General features: G+C 39.7%; 1 protein-coding gene across 17 annotated transcripts in view; it reads left to right on the top strand.

The window, feature by feature from the left end:
• The window catches only part of LOC307180944 (uncharacterized protein), a 622,728-nt gene that overhangs the window by 112,630 nt on the left and 489,523 nt on the right, over nt 1-20,575 (top strand). For 16 of the 17 annotated variants that reach the window (XR_013825813.1, XR_013825814.1, XR_013825816.1 and 13 more), the window contains one exon: nt 10,641-10,754. The exons of the other annotated variant lie outside the window; for it this stretch is intronic. The gene's annotated coding sequence lies outside the window, so the exon portion shown is untranslated. The remainder of the gene's footprint in view (nt 1-10,640; nt 10,755-20,575) is intronic. 17 annotated transcript variants of the gene reach the window in all.

Here is a 20,575-nt window from a genome sequence, read left to right as displayed (position 1 = left end):
GGCACATATATACAATGGAATATTACTCAGCCATAAAAAGAAACGAAATTGAGTTATTTGTAATGAGGTGGATAGACCTAGAGTCTGTCATACAGAGTGAAGTAAGTCAGAAAGAGAAAAACAAATACCGTATGCTAACACATATATATGGAATAAAAACAAATGGTTCTGAAGAACCTAGGGGCAGGACAGGAATAAAGATGCAGACATAGAGAATGAACTTGAGGATGAGGACACAGGAGGGGGAAGGGTAAGCTGGGATGAAGTGAGAGAGTGGCACGGACATATATACACTACCAAATGTAAAATGACTAGTGGGAAGCAGCTGCATAACACAGGGAGCTCGGTGCTTTGTGACCACCTAGAGGGATGGGATAGGGAGGGTGGGAGGGAGGCTCAAGAGGGAGGGGATATGGGGACATAGTTATGCATATGGCTGATTCACTTTGGTATATTTCAAGGAATTAGCTTATGCAGTTGTGGGGGCTGGCAAACCTGAAATCTGAAACTCAGCCTGGAATCTTGAGGCAGAATTTCTTCTTCTTAATGGAAGCCTCAGTTTTACTCTTAAGACCTTTCAACTTATTAGGTGAGGCCCACCTATATTATTGAGGATAGACTCCTTTATTTAAGTCTACTCATCGTAGATGTTAACCACAGCTACAAAATACCTCCATAGCAACACTTAGATTAGTGTTAGATTAGGTAACTGGGCACATCACACTAACCATTACAACATTCTCTGGGGGCCTACACAGACACTCTTGAGTATTCAAGGGAATAGTCCCCGCTCATTTTGTTTTCACTTCTCTTACATACTTATGTAGTTAATCCATTCTTACTTGTGAGGATGAAGTACCAGGCACTGAGTTAGATGTTGAGGATTCAGAAGTGAGTAAGATAACTGTGTTTGCAGTCAAGAAAAGAGACTGCTTCATAGTTCTGAACATCATGTCTTGTATGTAACAGGTATTCCAGTGTTTGAATTAATACAGAACATTTTGGTACCCAAAAGTGTCACTAATATTCATGCTCAAATCATCAACATGTATATTCTAATCCTCTTTTATTCTTTGGGTGAATTTCATGATAGGTATGTTATGAATATAAGGCTATAATCAATACAGTACCTTAGTTCAAGCATACTTTGATGCTGATGGAATTAACACAATTTCAGGAAATCTATTCACTTTAGCCAAAAAATCAGTACATTTGTGACAATTCATTGGAATTTGGAAATATTGCCAAATCTGGATATTTCACATAATAAATATAGGCTGTGGTACAACTTTCCCAAAAAACTAATTGATTCAGTGATTCAATGGAGATTCAAAGAGGAAGCATACCTAGGTCCTTAGTATCCTAAAGGTTAACCTTTTGGTCAATTGTAAAGAATTAATAAAGAGAAACCTCAATTAAATAGAGTTGGGAGACCAGAAGGGGGCGCTCTCATGCCCTGTGACCATAGCAGAGCCCAACAAGAAGAAGAGAGAATCCTTTTCTTTCCTGGCAAGTACTGAGCCAGTGAAAAGCTATGGACTCTCTGTTTACTGTAGCCCTCCCAGCATCCTTTTCCTCTGTAAACGCGTTCTTCCCTTGCCCTGCAGGGACTTCCATGTTGCTCGCCAGGGTTGCAGACCTGAATTGCAATTCTCTGCTGACCCCTAATAAACCCATCTTTGCTGGAGAACTATCTGGCAGTCTACTTATTTCAGGTCAACATTTTGCTGGCCCGTATGGAGAACAGAGAAGACTCCCCGTGGCTTCAGGGCTGGTGAGCAAAGAGGTGTGTTACCCACAAATTGAGCCCACTGTGCTAGCGGCTTTTCTCACCAATCCTGGAGTTTGAAGTTATGTCTTTCTCCTGAATCCAAGCTCACAGTCTCTGCATTGAAAGCTCTCCAGGCTTTATTCAGAACCTATTTTAAGGTTTTGTTCTTTCTGGTTAAGGTCTTGTTCTGTATGTGAGTACTCATTTGGCTCTTTTATCTGATTTTGAGATCAGACCATTTCAACCAAAGCTGGCTGAGAAGCCATAGGCCCATTCCTTTGGAATAGGGGCCGTTCTCTGAAAACTGGCTGAACAAGTCTTTGGCTTAGTTCCTCTGGGACCAAGCTGTTTCCATAGAATTGGCTGATATCAGTTTGCAAGCTGTTTGCTTTGAGCTGTTTGAAAATTGTTCCTTTACTCTAGAGAAAAATATCTGAGAAACGGGATCCCAGTTACCTAAATATTTTGAGGGTGCCCCTCCCACACAGGGACTCTGGCCGATTTTATGTTTAAAACCCATGGTTCTTCCTCACTCCCATTTCTAACTGAATGGACTGACCTTACCAAAGGAAATTTAGAGTATCAATGGCCATTAACTTAATTTCCTTAAAACAAAATTGGGTTATAATAGCTCAAAAGTTTCCAAAACTGAGTGGAATGCCTCTTTTGATTGGTAGATTGGTATCTTGAGGCTTCCAAACACTGTCAGGACCCTGTAGTTGCGTCTCTTCAATATAAGAATTTAAGATTAACTGAGGCAAACAAAGAAAGAGCAAATGGCTCCTGAAGTCTCAGGCTCTGCTTCCTTCTTTGTCTTGGGCTCTGCCTCCAGTGCCACCTTGTCCCTCTCCCTCAGCTCCACGTGGTCAGACTCCACCCCCAACGCCATCTTCCTCTTTCCCTTCTCCACTGCCTGTACCTCCTCTATGCTCTCAATCTCCCCATACTAATTCTCTCACTGAACTTCCTCTTCTCTCTGAAATTTATCCACTGCCTTTTCCTCTGAAATTGTCAGAACCTGTCCCTTTAAAATTAAGCCTTCTGAGGATCCAGAGGCTAAACCCTTAATTTCTTACATTCCCTGGACTAAAGCTGAACTGTGAACCATAGTTGAAGATTTTCCCAAAGTAACTAAAGAGCCTCACAGACTTACTGAGGAATTTAATATAGTCATTCAAACTTATCAGCCTGGTTTCTCTGACTTACATCAGCTAATTCATACACTTGTTGGTGAAGGCCAGGCCCAGCATTAGATGAAAACCACTAACTGGTAAAATCCTAAAGGGTTTTTAGAATTACAAGTGAAAGACCAGCCCGCTAACTTACTATATCAACTGGCTTAGGCCGTTGCTGGGTGACTTCATTGAGCAATTCTTAGGACTTTTCCAAAGCCTGTTGATTTGAAGAAAATTTATCTTTGCACACGAAGAGAAAATCTGATGAACCAGAGTTTGGGTCTTTTGAGCATGAGCCACCCATTCTCCATGCTTGGCCCTTGCAATAAACCTTTCTCAAAAAAAAAAAAAAAATCTGGTGAACCTGTTCCTGACTATTGCAGTTGACTTCAGGTTGTTTTTAAGGAAAGGAAAGTTCTGGTCTTCCTTCAGATGTTGATTTCACCCAGGTAGCTTTTAACAGTGTTTATTAATGGGATGAGCCAGGACCTCTCCCTTCTAGTAAAAAGGCCCAGGATGGAATGGGAAACTATGTCCACTCCAGATTTAATTAATCTGGCAAAGCAGCTCTCTTACACTTTTTTTAAAAGATTTTTTATTGAGTATAGTTGCTTTACAATGTTGTGTTAGTTTTTACTGTACAGCAAAGTGAATCAGCTCTACGTATAAATATATCCACTTGGATTTCCCTCCCATTTAGGTCACCATAGAGCACTGAGTAGAGTTCCCTGTGCTATACAGTAGGTTCTCATTAGATATCTATTTTATATATAGTAGTGTATATATGTCAATCCCAATCTCCCAATTCATCCCACCCTTCCCTTCCCCCCTTGGTATGCATATGTTTGTTCTCTGCATCTGTGTCTCTATTTCTGCTTTGTAAATAAGATCATCTATACCAGTTTTTTCAGATTCCGCATATATGCGTTAATATATGATATGTTTTTCTCTTTCTGACTTACTTCACTCTGTATGACAGTCTCTAGGTCTACCCACATGTCTACAAATGACCCAATTTCATTCCCTTTTGTGGCTGAGTAATATTCCATTGTATATATGTACCACATCTTCTTTATCCATTCCTCTGTTGATGGGCATTTAGGTTGTTTCCATGTCCTGGCTATTGTAAATAGTGCTGTAATGAACACTGGGGTGCATGTGTCTTTTTGAATTATGGTTTTCTCTTGGTATATGCCCGGTAGTGGGATTGCTTGGTATATGCCCAGTATGGTTTTCTCTTGGTAAATTGCCTAGTAGTGGTATATGCCTAGTCACATAGTATTTTTAGTTTTTTATGGAACCTCCATACTGTTCTCCATAGTGGCTGTATCAGTTTACATTCCCACCAACAGTGCAAGAGGGTTCCCTTTTCTCCACACCCTCTCCAGCATTTATTGTTTGTAGATTTTGTGATGATGGCTATTCTGACCAGTGTGAGGTGATACCTCATTGTAGTTTTGATTTGCATTTCTCTAATAATTAGTGATGTTGAACATCTTTTCATGTGTGTGTTGGCCATCTGTATGTCTTCTTTGGAGAAATGTCTATTTAGGTCTTCTGCCCATTTTTGGATTCGGTTGTTTGTTTTTTTGATACTGAGCTGCATGAGCTGTTTGTATATTTTGGAGATTAATCCTTTGTCCGTTGCTTCGTTTGCAAATATTTTCTCCCATTCTGAGGGTTGTCTTTTCATCTTGTCTATAGTATCCTTTGCTGTGCAAAAGCTTTTAAGTTTAATTAGGTCCCATCTGGTTTTTTTTGTTTTTATTTTTATTACTCTAGGAGGTGGGTCAAAAAAGATCTTGCTGTGATTTATGTCAGAGTGTTCTGCCTATGTTTTCCTCTAAGAGTTTTATAGTATCCAGTCTTACGTTTAGGTTGTCTTACACTTTAGATGAGTGTCTTCCATGGAAGACCATCAAAATTCTTAACATTCAACTCCAGCAATTGAAGGCTCCTAAATGAAACCAAACCCCTCCTAGTTTCTGCTATTATTGCAAAGAGCTAAGACATTGGGAAATAGATTGTTACAAATTTAAGCATTTTAGGCATCTTCAGCCTTCTAATTGCCTCTCTGATGTCCTCTCAATTCTCAATGACAAGGTTCTGAGGAAATACAAGGGCTCTTTCCCAATCCTCCCTCTTAATTGGCTTGGTGAAACATTTTCCCAAATTGGGGCTGAATCTCTCCCAGTCATAATTCACACCAGAACCATACCCTTGGTACTCAACCTTACTACTGTGAAGCAGCAGCCACCTCACAGTACTAAAACAGTTGAAATAGTGGGCATCTCTAATGTGTCTCAAGAGGTTCATGTCTCTGAACCTGTTTCCTTTTTTTAGACCTTTTGAGGGATACACACTCTTTTCTTCTTATTCCTCTGACCCTATCCATCTTGTAGGCTGAGACTTCTCAGAGAAATACCATGCCAGAATTGTTTTCTCCCAAAAGGGGGAAATAATCCTAGAATTTGACAGTAGTCATCAAAGTAACCAAGCAGGTAAATTAAGTAACCCTTTGACATCTCTTATTTGTTCCATCTCTGACGGTACTAGAGCTAATTCCGGAAACACTGGTCATTTGTTCCTGTTGAATCAGCCACCACTTTCCTTATGGCCAAGATCTTCAACTGATACTGGCAAAATTCACAGTGCACCTCCAATCAGGATTCAAATATTGGGTTGGCAAAATAGTTCCTTTGGGTTTTTCCAGCGGTTACAGGAAAACCCAAATGAACTTTTTGGCCAACCCAGTAGCTCCCTCGAAACCTCTTCCCAGAATTAATCAATACCCTGAAAGTAAAGAAGCCCTTCAAGGCATAAAGCCCATAGTAGATTACAAGACTCAAGGCCTCATTATCCCTTGTAGTAGCCCCTGTAACACTCCCCCTTTACTGGTGAAAAAGCTAAGGGCCAAGGGTGGAGGTTTGTCCAGGGCCCCCAAGCAATAGACAACATTGTTATCCCTCAACATCCCTTGTTCCTAATCCTCATACTTTACTAACATCTATTTCTACTGGAAGCAAATTCTTTACTGTAATTGACATATGTAGTGCATTCCAATTGATGAAGCTAGCCAATACTTTTTTGCCTTCACTTGGGAAGAAAAACGATTCACCTGGACAGCAATACCTCAGGGTTTTCTAAGAGTCCTTCTTATTTCTCTCAAACCCTGAAGGCTGATCTGGATGACATAAAGTTCCCTAGAGGTATGACTTTGTTGCACTATGTGGATGATTTGCTTCTTTGCTCTCCTCAAGCCTCCTCACAGGAAGACAGCATCCACTTGCTAAAGCTTTTAGCCTTAAAGGGACAAAAGGTCACCAAAGAAAATTTGCAGTTTGCCCAAATTCAGGATCAGAACATAGATCCAGATATACTTCATGGTGTCCTAAGTTTCCCAAAACCCAAAACTAAGTGCTAACTGTGAGGTTTTCTCAGCCTAATTGGTTATTGCTGAAATAGAATTCCAAATTTGTCTCTTACGGCCAAACCTCTGTATGTTTTACTAAACAATAACAACTTGGACCCAGTTTTATGGGAAGATATGGACAACTTAGCTTTCAAGAACTTAGGGAAAGTTTGATGAACCTACCTGCCCTTGGACATCCCAGTTATCAGATTCCCTTTTTTCCTTTTGTATATGAAAAGGAAGGGCATGTTCTTGGGGTACTCACCCAAAAACACAGGGACCAATATCAACGCATAAGGTATTATAGCCAGCAACTTGACCCTGTAGTGTGGGGAAATGCGCCTTGCCTTAGAGCCATCATGGTCACTGCCCTTCCATTAGAACCACTGGGAAAGTTTTTGTGGGATCTCCTTCAACCACTTTGGTACCTCATGCAGTAGAAGCTCTCCTGAATTCTCTTCACACTCAACATTTCTCAACCATCTGCCTCACCCGCTATGAAGTCCTTTGGCCAGCTGCCTCTCACATAACTCTTTATGTTGTAATAACCTTAACCCAGCTACTTTTCTCTGCTCCATTGCTGACAAAGTCCCTCGTGACTGCTTAAGGCTGATGGACCACCTCCTGTCTCCTCATAATGATCTACAGGATATTCCATTGGGTAACATTGACTTCTCGAGGTTCACACTTAAAAGGTAACAATGGCAAATATTGTCCTGGGTATGCTATTACAACTCCTTTTGATGTTGAGGCAGCATTTTTACCTATGGGTACTTTGGCCCAACAGGCTGAATTATATGCTCTTACATGGGCTTGTGGTTTAGCTAAAGACAAAAGTGCCAATATTTGTACTGATAGTAGATATGCTTTTGGAGTAGCTCATGATTTTGGAATATTGTGAAAGCCACGTGGCTTCCGTACTTCTGGTGGAAATGAAATTAAAATTGGCTCCTATGTACAGGAATTATTGAATACAATACTTTTATCGGCCACTATAGCTATTATTAAGATTCTGGGGCATTCTAAACTTGATTCTCTGGAAGCTAGGGGAAATCACCTAACTGATATTACTGCAAGGAATGCTGCCCTTAAAGGGACCAACAGTAGCCAAACCTCTGTTATGGTCCAAAGGAATATTTTTCCAAATGATAATATAGAAAAACTGTCTAGAGACTCCCAACAATTGGCCTTAGAAAAGGAAACGCAAGATTGGAAATTCAACAATTGTTGGTTTTATAAAAAGAGAAAGCTCTGGTTTGTACCAAATAACAACTCTGTCCTACCAGAGACTCCAAAATTCCCACTCCTCACCACTGTATATGCATCAAAACATTGGGCTCCTGACAAAATGATAGCCTTCTAGATCAATATTGGTGGGGAAACATTAATAAGACTGCAAAAAGTGCCAATCTCACTTGTCCCTGTTGTCCAAAGTACAATCCAGGGAAGCCTGTTTGTACTGCTCCTGGACATTTTTAACTACCTAATGGACCATTTGAGGTCTGGCAAATGCATTCCATACAACTTCCTCTGTCTAACTGATATAAATATTTTTTAGTCATGATCTTTATGTTTTCACACTGGACTGAAGCCCTCCCTTACAGACAGGCTACTGCCTCTTCTGTGGCTAAAGTTCTTTTGGAAGGCAGCTATGCTTACCAGTATACTACCAATGCTGGTTAAAGTTCTTTTGGAAAAGATTATCCCTACCTAGGGAACTCCTCTTGAACTTCATAGTTATTGAGCAACCCATTTTACTGGTTAGGTTCTTCGACAAGTCTGTGCTGTTTGACTGGTTTTACAACACTTTCACCATGCTTACCGTCCTCAATCCTCTGTTTAGTCGAATGTACTAACAGCAGTATTAAGACTCAATTGGCAAAATTTGTAGAGGCTCTCCAAATACCTTGGCGAAAAGCATTGCCATTGGTCTTTCTGAATCTCAGATCCACCCCTTTTGGAACTTATAGACTCTCACCCTTTGAGGTAGTGACAGGATGCCCGATACACTTGGGTTCTGCTTCTTCTGACCCACAACTGATAAAAGGAGATATACTACAATATTGCAAAGGCCTAATTGCTTCCTTTAAAAATAATCATGTTTTGGTAGAGCAGTCTTCACAGTGTGCCCTTGGGAGACAAAGACCTTAAGCATCACACCTTACAACCTGGTGATTTCATCTATTGGAAAAGACACCTCCAGAAGAACTCTCTTCACTTCAGCTGGAAAGACCCCCAACAAGTACTGCTAATCAACTTTTGAGCTGTCAAACTCCAAGAAATAGATCTTGGATTCATGTGACACACCTAAAGAAAGTGGTAAACTCTGAGTGGACCTGCACATCACCTGGTGACTTGAAAGTAAAGATTTCCTGGAATTGAAGCTGATGTCATTTGTTGAGACAGCTTTCCCAAGATATTTGGACCAGACCTGTGGAAGTTTGTTGCCAAACATTTGATGATGATATAACGCTTCACATGATTTCCAATGTCTATGATCTTGACAACATATGGACTTTAGAGAAAAAGTGCCTAAAAATTCTCCATCCTACCCCTCCTTGTTACTCAAATGTGACCTTGATAGGTTTTCAATATGTGCACTTTCCCTACGACGTGAGATTCTGCACCCAGGAAAGGAAAGACCTCTGACATTGAGGGATAAAAAGCCACTGCAACTAGAAAACCTAACTAGATCAGTGATGGTTTCAAAGAAAGATCTTGATCAAAAGGGGGAAGTGTAAAAATTTAATCAACAGAAACCTCAGTTAAATAAAATTGGGAGACCAGAAGAGGGAGGTCTCTTGCCCTGCAATGACAGCAAAGCCCAACAAGAAGAAGAAAGACTCCTCCTCTTTCCTGGCAATGACCCAGCCAAGGAAAAGCCATAGATTCCTTGTTTACTATATCCTTGCTAACTTCCTTGTCCTCTCTACCAAAGTATTGTCACTCAGCAAAGAAAAGAATGAAACAATGCCATTTGCAGAAACATGGATAGACCTAGAGATTATCATACTAGGTGAAGTAAGTCAGAAAGAGAAAGACAAATACCATATGATACCACTTACATGCGGAATCTAAAATATGGCACAAATGAACATATCTACGAAACAGAAACAGACTCACTGACATAGAGAGTAGACTTGTGGTTGCCAAGGGAGAGAGGGGGGAGGGATGGATTGGGAGTTTGGGGGTTAGCAGATGCAAACTTATATATAGAATGGATAAACAACAAGGTTCTACTGTATAGTACAGGGAACTATATTCAATATCCTGTGATAAACCATGACGGAAAAGAATATGAAAAAGAATGTATATATATTTACAACTGAATCACTTTGCTGGACAGCAGAAATTAACACAACATTGAAAATCAACTGCACTTCAATAATAATAAAAAACGTATTCTCCTTCCCTTGCTATGTGGGGTCTTGCATGTAGCTTATCATGATTGCAGACCCCAAATTGTCATTCTCTGCTGACCCCGAATAAACTTATCTTTGTTAGAGAAATGTCTGGCAGTCTGTTTGTTTCAGGTCAACACAATTCATCAACATTTCAAGTTGCATTTTACTGGGTGGTTGTGGCTGTTGTGAAATAAAACTAGAAATTATAATAAGCTTAATTATTCCATTATCATTGTCTCCCACCAAGAACACCTAGGAGACTATTGAAAACACCATAAGTTACTATATTAAAAAAAATTGGTATGAATTTTAAAACTTTGTTTTAATTCTGTGCATCTGTACAATACTCTGTGTTTTTGAAAATCAATAAAATAATAGGTATTCACTGAATACTTCCTACGTGCTATATTCTAAGTAAATATAATCTCATTTCTTCTTTTCAGCCACCCTGTTTGTTAGGTACTCTTATTCTATATTTATAGATGAGGAAAGTGGGGCTCAGAGGCCACACAGCTAATAAGTGGCAAAACTGAAATTTAAACCTAAATCTGCTTGACTCTAAGGATGTATTATTTTTATTATGCCACATTATATTATGCCACTTTATTCATTATTTTGTTGTACAAAAAAAATCTCAATTAGTAGCCAAGCTAATATGCTTATCATTTAAAATTACATAACTATAGATTATTTCAAAGTTGTCAAACCCCATCCCTTGTCACGTATTTTGTTAATATTTTTTCCATATGGTGCTCTTTTTAGCTGATAAAATAAATAGTAATTCTCATGTCTGCTTTTAGAAATCTGTATTAAAAATGAATGGTTGGCTTAATCCCTTTCTGGTTGTCAGGTACCATTTTTTTCCCTCTCTTGAACAGCACTTTTAATTTTGCAAGTCTGCTAAGTTGTTCAAGGATATGTGGCACATAGTTGCTTGGATTGATCTTGTGAAACCTCTTCCTCATAAGCTCCATCTTTTTCATATTAAGAAGGTAAGTGAGAAATGTTTTTTAAAATAGGAAAATGAACTTTGTAATTTGTCCATTTGAATCTGATGTGTATCAAATGACATCTGACTGGCTATATGATGAGACCAGTGGGGTAAAATGAAAACCAGAGGCAACATTTTGCCAGATCCTGCTATAAATGAGCCTTAAGAAGTATACCTGGGCTAATGATAGAGTAACCACATAATTTACCCTCCTAGATCCTTTTGAGAGTGAAAGCAGTATGTCTTAATAATGATGCTGGAGTAGCAGGCGTGAACCTGAACATAGGATCACACTGTCTCGTGGACATCACCATGAAAATACTGTTTGCTATATCAGAATTTTAATGCTAAATTAACATGTACTAGAAATTGCCATTTCTCTTTGTTCTAGTTCAACAAGCATTTATTAACCATCTACCATGTGCTAGGTTCTGTGATGTATGTTGTATACAGTATTGGAGGATGGGTTCAGTACTGGAGGATAAGCACAAAACTGGATGGACAGGGACATCAGTGAGCACTCCTACTATAATTTGGATGGTAGCAAAGATATGAGTTCTCTGGGGGTATAGCAGAGGTGAAAAATTGTGATTCAAATTTGGGATGGAGGAGGGAGGATTATGAAAGACTTGAAATGTTTGAGCTAAGCCTTGAAGGATGAAGGTTTGATTGAAAGTAGGACTTTCAAGACAGAGGGTAAAAAGCGTACATGATGGCACTTGGGTGTGGAGGTGCATGTGAGTTCGGTGAAAGTAGAGTAGGTTGGTGTGGCTTGAAAAGTCAGTTATGAGCAAGATTGTGAGGGCTTCATCACCTTAAGGGCCTCTCCATAAGAAGGAAAAGCAGAATACTCGTTACATAAATCACTCAAAAAAAGAATCAGATAATACCATGAGTAAATTTCAATGTTTTCCCCAATCAACATATCTTCACATACATTTTTCATTCATTAAACCAGTATTACTCATAGTGTGGTCCTCAGACCAGCAGCATAGGCTTCACTTGGGAGCATATTAGAAATACAAATTCACACTCCCCAACCTAAACCACTGAATCCAAATTTCTTGTGATGGGATCCAAGAAACTGTTTTAACCGTCTCTCCAAGGGAATTCTTAATGCTCACTAAAGCTTAAGAAGCACTGCATTAAACATTTTTCAGGTGCCTCTTCGCTGTCAGCTTCCGTGTTGGACACTGGAGATACAGAGTTGAGTTGAATGAGGTACAGTTTCAACCCCTGGTGGCCAAACAATAACACCTAAATGAAAACCTCCTGTATGAGAGTCAAGCCACAAGGGGATAAAATTATCAGCTAGGATGTAATGCTTTACTGCTAGGTGTTCCATGACTCCAATACTAAAAATCAAGATATATTCCAGAATTTTCCAGGGAAACATGGGAATCTTTCCTTAGCATCTAAAGCAAACATTTGTTTCCTAGTGTATAGCTTTTTAGTAGAGCTGAATTTGTCTTCAGAAGTAGTTCAAATGCTTGTAATGATTTGGAAGAAAGGTGTACTATTTAGGTTTTATCTTTTTAATAAGTTTGTTTACATTTTCTGCTCTTGTGTTATGTTCATCAGTTCAGAAACATTTAAGCACTTGACAATCCTTAGCCATGGGCAGTTACTCTTTTTTATTATCAAATAGTTCAAATATACTGAAATGCCCATCTACCTATCATGCAGATTTAACCTGCTGTCATTTTGTTATATGAGAGAAATAGTTTAATGTTATCAAATCAAAGACCAAGAAGTATAGGATAAAGAGAAGAGAGGAGTAATTTTTGAGGATTATAAGGCCTGAATATTTTTCAGAACTGATGAAAGTCTAGAATCCTTGAATATAGGAGATACCAGGTATATACAGCAGGAGATATAAAAAGAAATATTCGCATTGTTGTGAACCTGCAGAACCAAAGACAATGAACTCAAAATCAACTACCAAGAAAATGATATGGAATGTTTCTCAGAGAGTTAAAAGAAAATAATCATCAACATAGAATTGTGTATACCTAGCCAAACTGTCTTGAGTGTGGGAAAAATTAAGACATTTAAGATAAACAAAACTGAGAGTACATACTTACAAATGGCCTTCACTGAAGAAACTTCTAAATAAATTATTCAGGAAGAATACAGACTCCTGAAGAAAGATAGACTCCTGAAGAAAGGTCTGAGATGCAGGAAAGAATGGTGAAGAAATAATTAGACAAATAGATAAAACTAACTAAAAGGTATCTGTATAAAATACCATCAAATATTACTATAAAATATTTGATACCTAATAATTTTATTACCATTTAGTCATAAGTTGCATTATGCTTTCTCCTTTATCTCAGTAGTTATTTAGGAGTATGTTTATGCATATATATAGACTTAACTTTTATTGTTGATTTCTAATCTAATTGTTTTATGAGATATTTTCATCTGTCTGATATTAATTTTTTGAAAATTGTGAAAGCTTCCTTTAGGTATCAGTTTCAGTTTGTGTATCAGCTTCAGCAGCACTCAAGGTCTAGGAAAGAGAAGGCGCGCTCAGTTGGAATTGTGATGAAAATTTATTTACAAATATGTTGGGGGAGGTTACAACAGCTGGGGACTGTCAACAGTGAGAAAGGACTATTACGATCCCCAAGCTTTAAGGAACAAAGGGAGGAAACAGTATTATGGGAACCCAGTGAGATGTAGAGCAATGGAAACAGGGATGCTCTGTATGAAGACGCAGATGCAGAAGCTGAAGTTATAGAAGGGCCCTGCTAATGCCAGAACCATGGCACCCATCCAGCCAGGGAGGGAGCAGGAGGAAACTACCTTGACCTCTCTTTCTTTGTGCTCTCCAGTCTCCTGTAGACCCTCCCATTAGCCATACCTAACTGGAAGGCAGAGTGTAAGGAGTCCAGATAATGCAATTTATAGGGGTTAACCACTTAGGACATGGAACAAAGGAGAGAAAAGCAGAGAATGAATGGTGAGGGGGAGGAAATGGAACAGAACCAGAACATTTTGTGAGACGTGACATGACATAATTTGTATGTGTTCTATTTTTGCTCGAAAAATAATATACTTGTATCAGTCATGGTATAACTAGGAAAACAGAAATCACTTGAAGTCTTTCACAAAGAGCAAATTTAATACAGAGAATTAGTTAACAGGTGATATTAATGACAGGAAACCAAATGGGAAGGTGAAATAGTTGAGATTGGCAAGAGCTGTGTGATCTCTAGGTCTGGAGAGTCACAGAGAAGACGTGATATTATCAGAAAACAGAGACCAGGCCATCTTTAGGAAACTAGGCTATTCTGTCAGGGACATAAAAATGCATGAATCTATTAATTCTTAGTGAATTGTTCCTTTTATCATTATGTTGTGTCTTTGTTTCTATAAATTATTTGCATTTGGTATTTACATTTTTGCAGCTTTTTTGGTATTTCCTTTTCATACTTTTGCTTTATCTTCAAACTCTGTGTTGTTTTACTTATAACATCTCTTTAAGTAGCCTGTACATTGTTGTTGTTGTTGTTTTAAGTGACTTTATTTTTGTCTTCTACTGGCCCTTTAAACTTCCCATAACCTTATATAAAAACTCCAGCAAGCCGTGAACATTTCTTCTTATTTTTAGAAACAGGTAGGAGAATAGGTGAACTGTGAAAGAGCAGAGAACCGTGTTCCTCTTTCCCACTGCAGGCTTCCAGCTAAAGCAGGTCCAAGTTGAGGGTTGGAAATTGGGTTTTTTTTGGTTTGGGGTTTGGGTTTTTTTGGCTTTTGTTTTTTAACCTAGGTTTGTCTATTCTAAATGCTGAATTGAGACTCTTAATAAACTAAAATTTTGCTGATGCTGGTTGACTGTTTGCCCCCCAAATTCATATGTTGAAATCCTAACCCCCCCAACGTGATGGTGTTAGGAGATGGGGGCCTTTGGGAGGTGATGAGGTCATGAGGTGGAGCCCTCATGAATGGGATCAGTGCTTTATAAAAGAAACCCCAGAGAGCTCGCTTGTCCTCTCCACCACTTGAGGACACTTGAGAAAATGGCCATCTGCAACCCAGAAGAGGGCCCTCACAGAATCTGACCTTGCTAGCACCCTGATCTTGGACGTCTAGCCTCCAGAACTGTGAGAAATAAATTTCTGTTGCTAATAAGTCACCCAGTCTCTGGAATTTTTGTTATAGCAGTCGGAACAGACTGAGACACTACTGTAGAAGTGGGAAGGGAGATAGAGGCAGGAAGAAGATAAATCTGTAATGATACTCTTGGCTGTCCAGGCATGGCAGATGGCAAAAGCTGGTGTTATTGGATGAGTCTGGTATAGAAGGTTAAAATTGGTATTAGCTTGGGGAGTGCTTTTGTGGGCTATTTGGAGGTTTCCTGCTGAGCCCCTCTTTTACAGTTCTTCTTACACCAGCAGATGCACCTCTAGTTCAAATGGTTGCTTGCATCAGTCATCTATTAACACAGACCACCCCAAAACTTAGTGGCTTACAGCAAAAACCATTTATTTTCTCACAGTTTGTGGCTGGCTGTTTGGGTTGGGCTCAGCTGGGCAATTCGATTTTAAGTGATGTCAGCTGGGCTCACTCACCCATGTCTGCAGTCAGTTGACAGGTCAGCTGGGGGGCTAGTTTTGATGGCCTCATTTCTATGACTGGCACCTTGATGCTGACTCTTGGCTGGGCTTACATGACCCATCTGTCATCCTCCAGTAGGCTTCTTTACTTGATGACACAGGCGTTCCAAGAAAGATGAAGTAGAAGATGCAAGTTCTCTCAAGGCCTAGCCTCAGAAGTCTCATGATATCATTTCTGCTGCAATTATTGGTCCAAAAAATTAAAAGGCTACTTAGATTCAAGGGGTGGGGAAACTGTACTCCACCTCATCATGGAAAGAGGAGTAGAGTCACATTGTAAAGGAGAAAGGTGACAGCTGTGATGCATTGGGGGCCGTTATTCTAACAAACTACCACTGTTACTTCTCAGCTCCTGGGCATCTAGCCTCTTTCCACTGTGGTGGTCTCACCTCTCAGGTAACCGTATTGGATAGGATTCAAGACAACGTCATGATAAGGTTTCACCAGGTGAACTTCATGTGCTCCATGGGGAAAATCCTTGCTTTGACAACCTCTGAAAGTGCTAGCCAATCTCAGTGCAATCTCTGGCTTTACCACCGAAGAGGAGTCAGGCACTTTCTTGCCCCCTGGAGTCCCAGGCAGGAGTCAGCCCCCAGGATGAATGTTGGCTTTAACTTTCTCAGGCATGAGTCAGGCACGGGCCATCTCTCTCTCTCTCTCAACTAAAGGAAACACTGTCCAAAGGTGCACTTGAAGTTTCGTCCCCAGGTTGGGGACTCACAGCCCGGCTACCACTCCCTCTAAAGAAACTGTTCACTACTCTCCTCATAGAAGCTTTCTCTTCTCTGGCCCCTTTTTATAACTGGTCTGGCTGAGGAGTCTAGGAGTTATGCAACAGGTTCTCTATGGAAGGGTGTGTGTGTTATCCTCACTTTAGTCTCCTGATGTCAATCATAGTAGCATCTCCATCAAAACCAGGCAGTTAGAATCATTTGCATCCTAACACCATGTGTTCACATATGTTACGATGTGTGGCTAGTGTATAACAAGAGTACGACAGAGGCGGTGAGAACCCTGCCACTAGCTGCTTGGGTGATGTGGGAACACCTGGCAGAGAACATTAAGTGGGACATTACAAGATGAGTAAAAGTTTGCCAAGTCAAGATGGTGGGGACTCCCTCCCAGAGGGTATGACAACACATCCAAATACTGAATTGCAAAGGGTGTGACATTTTTGAGGGGAAAAAAAGTTCACTGTGACTAGAGATTAGGTAGAGGGAAGTTGTATGAAATGAGACTAGAGAGGTAGTTTGAGATCCATTTGTAGAGGGCCCTAATGCTAGCTCTATGACCTTGGGGCAAAACATTGTCTTTCTGTATGGAAAATGGGGTTAATGTACATACTTCACTTTCACATACAGTTGATATCAAATCAGTCAATGTAAGTGAAAAGCCTTTGAAGAAACCATGTGTTGTAGGCATAATAATGGTCCCCAGAAGATGTCCACGTCCCAATCTTTGGAGCTTGTGACAACCATACCTGGCAAAGGAGGCTTGCAGACGTGATTAAGCTTAAGAGCCTTGAGGTCTGCAGATTAGCCTGGATTATCCAGGTGGATCCAATCTCCTCACAAGCGTCCTCAAAAGTGGAAAACCTTGCCTGGCTGTGATCAAAGAAAGAGATGTAACAACAGAAGAAGGGTCAGAGAGATGCTGGTTTTGAAGATGGATGAAGGGAACCACAAGCCAAGGAATGTGGGCAGCCGCTAGAAGCTGGAAAAGGCAAGGAAACGTGTTCTTCCCTAGAGCCTCCAGAAAGGAATGTAGCCCTGCTGACGCCTTGATTTTAGGACTTCTGACCTTCGGACCGTAAGGTAATAAATCTGTGTTGTTGCTGTTGTTGTTGTTGTTGTTTAGCGGTACGCGGGCCTCCCACTGCTGCGGCCCCTCCCGTTGCGGAGCACAGGCGCCGGACGCGCAGGCTCAGCGGCCACGGCCCACGGGCCCAGCCGCCCCGTGGCATGCGGGACCCTCCTGGACCGGGGCAAGAACCCGCGTCCCCTGCATCGGCAGGCGGACTCCCAACCACTGCGCCACCAGGGAAGCCGAATCTGTGTTGTTTTAAGTCACTAAGTTTGTGATAATTTTTTCAGCAGCCACAGAACTGCTAGACCGTGTCAGCTTTGAAAGACAGCATAATGCAGCACAGGCTCGGAGCTAGACTGCCTGGGTTCAAATCCTAGCTCTGCCTCTCACTAGCTGCATGACCCTGTTTACTTAACCTCTCTGTGTCTCAGATTCTTCATCCATAAAATGGGGCTATCGTTGCTATGAGGATCAAATGAGTTCAGTCTTCTGACATACCTAGCACAGTCCCTAGCATATAATATGCAGTCCGTAAATGTTATCATTACTATTTGACACATCTAAAGTGCCATGCAAATGCAAGTTGCTTCTACTTTTATATTTGGTATTATTGTTATTACTCTATGAAAAAGATAAATCCCAATATTATATGAATGAGCTGGGTTCATGTAATTCATTTTGCAAGAGAGAAGAAAAGTATGTTTTTTTACATCAAAATATATTAACCAAAACCTCATTCTTAAACTTTTGGGACGATTTTTCTCCTAATGAGATAATGGGTGCCTAATAGTAAGTACAAGTCTCCCTATGCTGTTTAGACTTATTAAGGTTGTTTCCCTACTCATGCTTCATGCATCTGGGCCATCTGGACTATTAATAGTCCCAGAATATATCCTATGCTTTTCGATATCTCCATGTTATTCCACACATTCTTACTAGAGGGTTCTTGCTTCTGTTCTGGCAGGAAGTTCACTGGCGTCTGTGAGAAGACATATGTACTTCCACATGATAAATTAGATCCTTGATTGATAGGATTATGGAAAATAACCTCTGTGTCCACTTTCCAAATTCCTTTACTCTTTTACTTAATTTCCACCTCATATTCCCACCCTCAAATTCCTACCTTTAGCGCCTTTGAGGGAAGAAACAAGAGCTATTACAAAAAGTAGGAGGTGCTGTCTAAGTATCCAGATCACCATGGTCTCTGCAGGGCTTCCACCTGGTCGAAGAAGAGAAAAATCAACTGGCTTGAGACGAAACGTCTTTGAGCCATCTTTGTGTCATACTTGCTGTCCTACTTTCCTTAAGAACTGGATGGCTGTCACCAATTTTTACATAATGACAGGTTAAAATGTGCTCCTGGAATATTTTTCTCACTGCCCACCTCCCACAACCAGATTTTTGTGTTCCCAGTTATAATCAGGGTTGTTAAGATGACTTAGTGTCCAATTCATAATGCAGCCTTCACATGACACAAATGCTGTTATAATTAGCACTGTAAAACAAAAGAAGCAATAAACTTTTACACAAAGGAATTGGAAGCTTATTACATGGAACAGTTTGATTTTAGTTTTTCAGCTTCTAAGTTTGGGATTTTCAAATACATACAAAGTAAACAGAATAATATAATGAGCCCTGGTATATCCATCTCCTAGCTTCAACAGTTATTGACATTCTACCATTCTTGTCCCATCTATACTTTCACTCACTCCCAGTCTTCACCTGATTTTTTTCTTTTTCTTTTTTTTTACTTATGAGATTTATTTTATTTTATTTAAGGGTGATTTATTTTACTTAAGGGTGGCAGTGGGAATAGTCATAGATTTCTAATACAAACCAAATACAAAAATCAAACAACCTCTTGATGAGTCTGGCTAATGGTTTATCAATTTTGTTTATCTTCTCAAAGAATCAGCTTTTAGTTTTATTGCTTGCTATTGTTTTCTTTGTTTCTATTTCATATATTTCTGCTCTGATTTTTATGATTTCTTTCCTTCTGCTAACTTTGGGTTTTGTTTGTTCTTCTTTCTCTAGTTCCTTTAGGTGTGAGGTTAGATTGTTTACTTGAGATTTTTCTTTTCTCTTGAGGTAGGCTTGTATAGCTATAAACTTCCCTCTTAGACCTGCTTTTGCTGCATCCCATAGGTTTTGGATGATCGTGTTTTCATTGTCATTTGTCTCTAGGTATTTTTTGATTTCCTCTTTGATTTCTTCAGTGATCTCTTGGTTACTCAGTAATGTATTGTTTAGCCTCCATGTGTTTGTGTTTTTTATGGTTTTTTCCCTGTAATTCATTTCTAATCTTATAGCGTTGTGGTCAGTAAAGATGCTTGATATGATTTCAATTTTCTTAAATTTACTGAGGCTTGACTTGTGACCCAAGATGTGCTCTATCCTGGAGAATGTTCCATGCGGACTTGAGAAGAAAGTGTAATCTGCGGTTTTTGGATGGAATGTCCTATAAATATCAATTAAATCTATCTGGTCTATTGTGTCATTTAAAGCTTCTGTTTCCTTATTTATTTTCATTTTGGATGATCTGTCCATTGGTGTAAGTGAGGTGCTAAAGTCCCCCACTATTCTTGTGTTACTGTCGATTTCCTCTTTTACAGATGTTAGCAGTTGCCTTATGTATTGAGGTGCTCCTATGTTGGGTGCATATATATTTATAATTGTTATATCTTCTTCTTGGATTGATCCCTTGGTCATTATGTAGTGTCCTTCCTTGTCTCTTGTAACAGTCTTTATTTTAAAGTCTATTTTATCTGATATGAGTATAGCTATTCCAGCTTTCTTTTGATGTCCATTTGCATGGAATATCATTTTCCATCCCCTCACTTTCAGTCTGTATGTGTCCCTAGGTCTGAAGTGGGTCTCTTGTAGACAGTATATATATGGGTCTTGTTTTTGTATCCATTCAGCAAGCCTGTGCCTTTTGGTTGGAGCTTTTAATCCATTCGTGTTTAAGGTAATTATCAATATGTATATTCCTGTGACCATTTTCTTAATTGTTTTGGGTTTGTTTTTGTAGGTCTTTTTCTTCTCTTGTGTTTCCCACTTAGAGAAGTTCCTTTAGCATTTGTTGTAGAGCTGGTTTGGTGATGCTGAATTCTCTTAGCTTTTGCTTGTCTGTAAAGCATTTCATTTCTCCATTGAATCTGAATGAGATCCTTGCCGGGTAGAGTAATCTTGGTTGTAGGTTCTCCCCTTTCATCACTTTAAGTTTATCATGCCACTCCCTTCTGGCTTGTAGAGTTTCTGCTGAGAAATCAGCTGTTAACCTTATGGGAGTTCCCTTGTATGTTATTTTTCATTTTTCCCTTACTGCTTTCAATAATTTTTCTTTGTCTTTAAGTTTTGCCAGTTTGATTACTATGTGTCTCAGCATGTTTCT

Source organism: Stenella coeruleoalba (genome assembly GCF_951394435.1).
Source record: "Stenella coeruleoalba genome assembly, chromosome: X".
NCBI classification, from domain to species: Eukaryota; Metazoa; Chordata; class Mammalia; order Artiodactyla; family Delphinidae; genus Stenella; species Stenella coeruleoalba.
The sequence above is the reverse complement of the archived record's forward strand: the minus strand, read 5'-3'. Positions and strand labels throughout refer to the sequence as shown.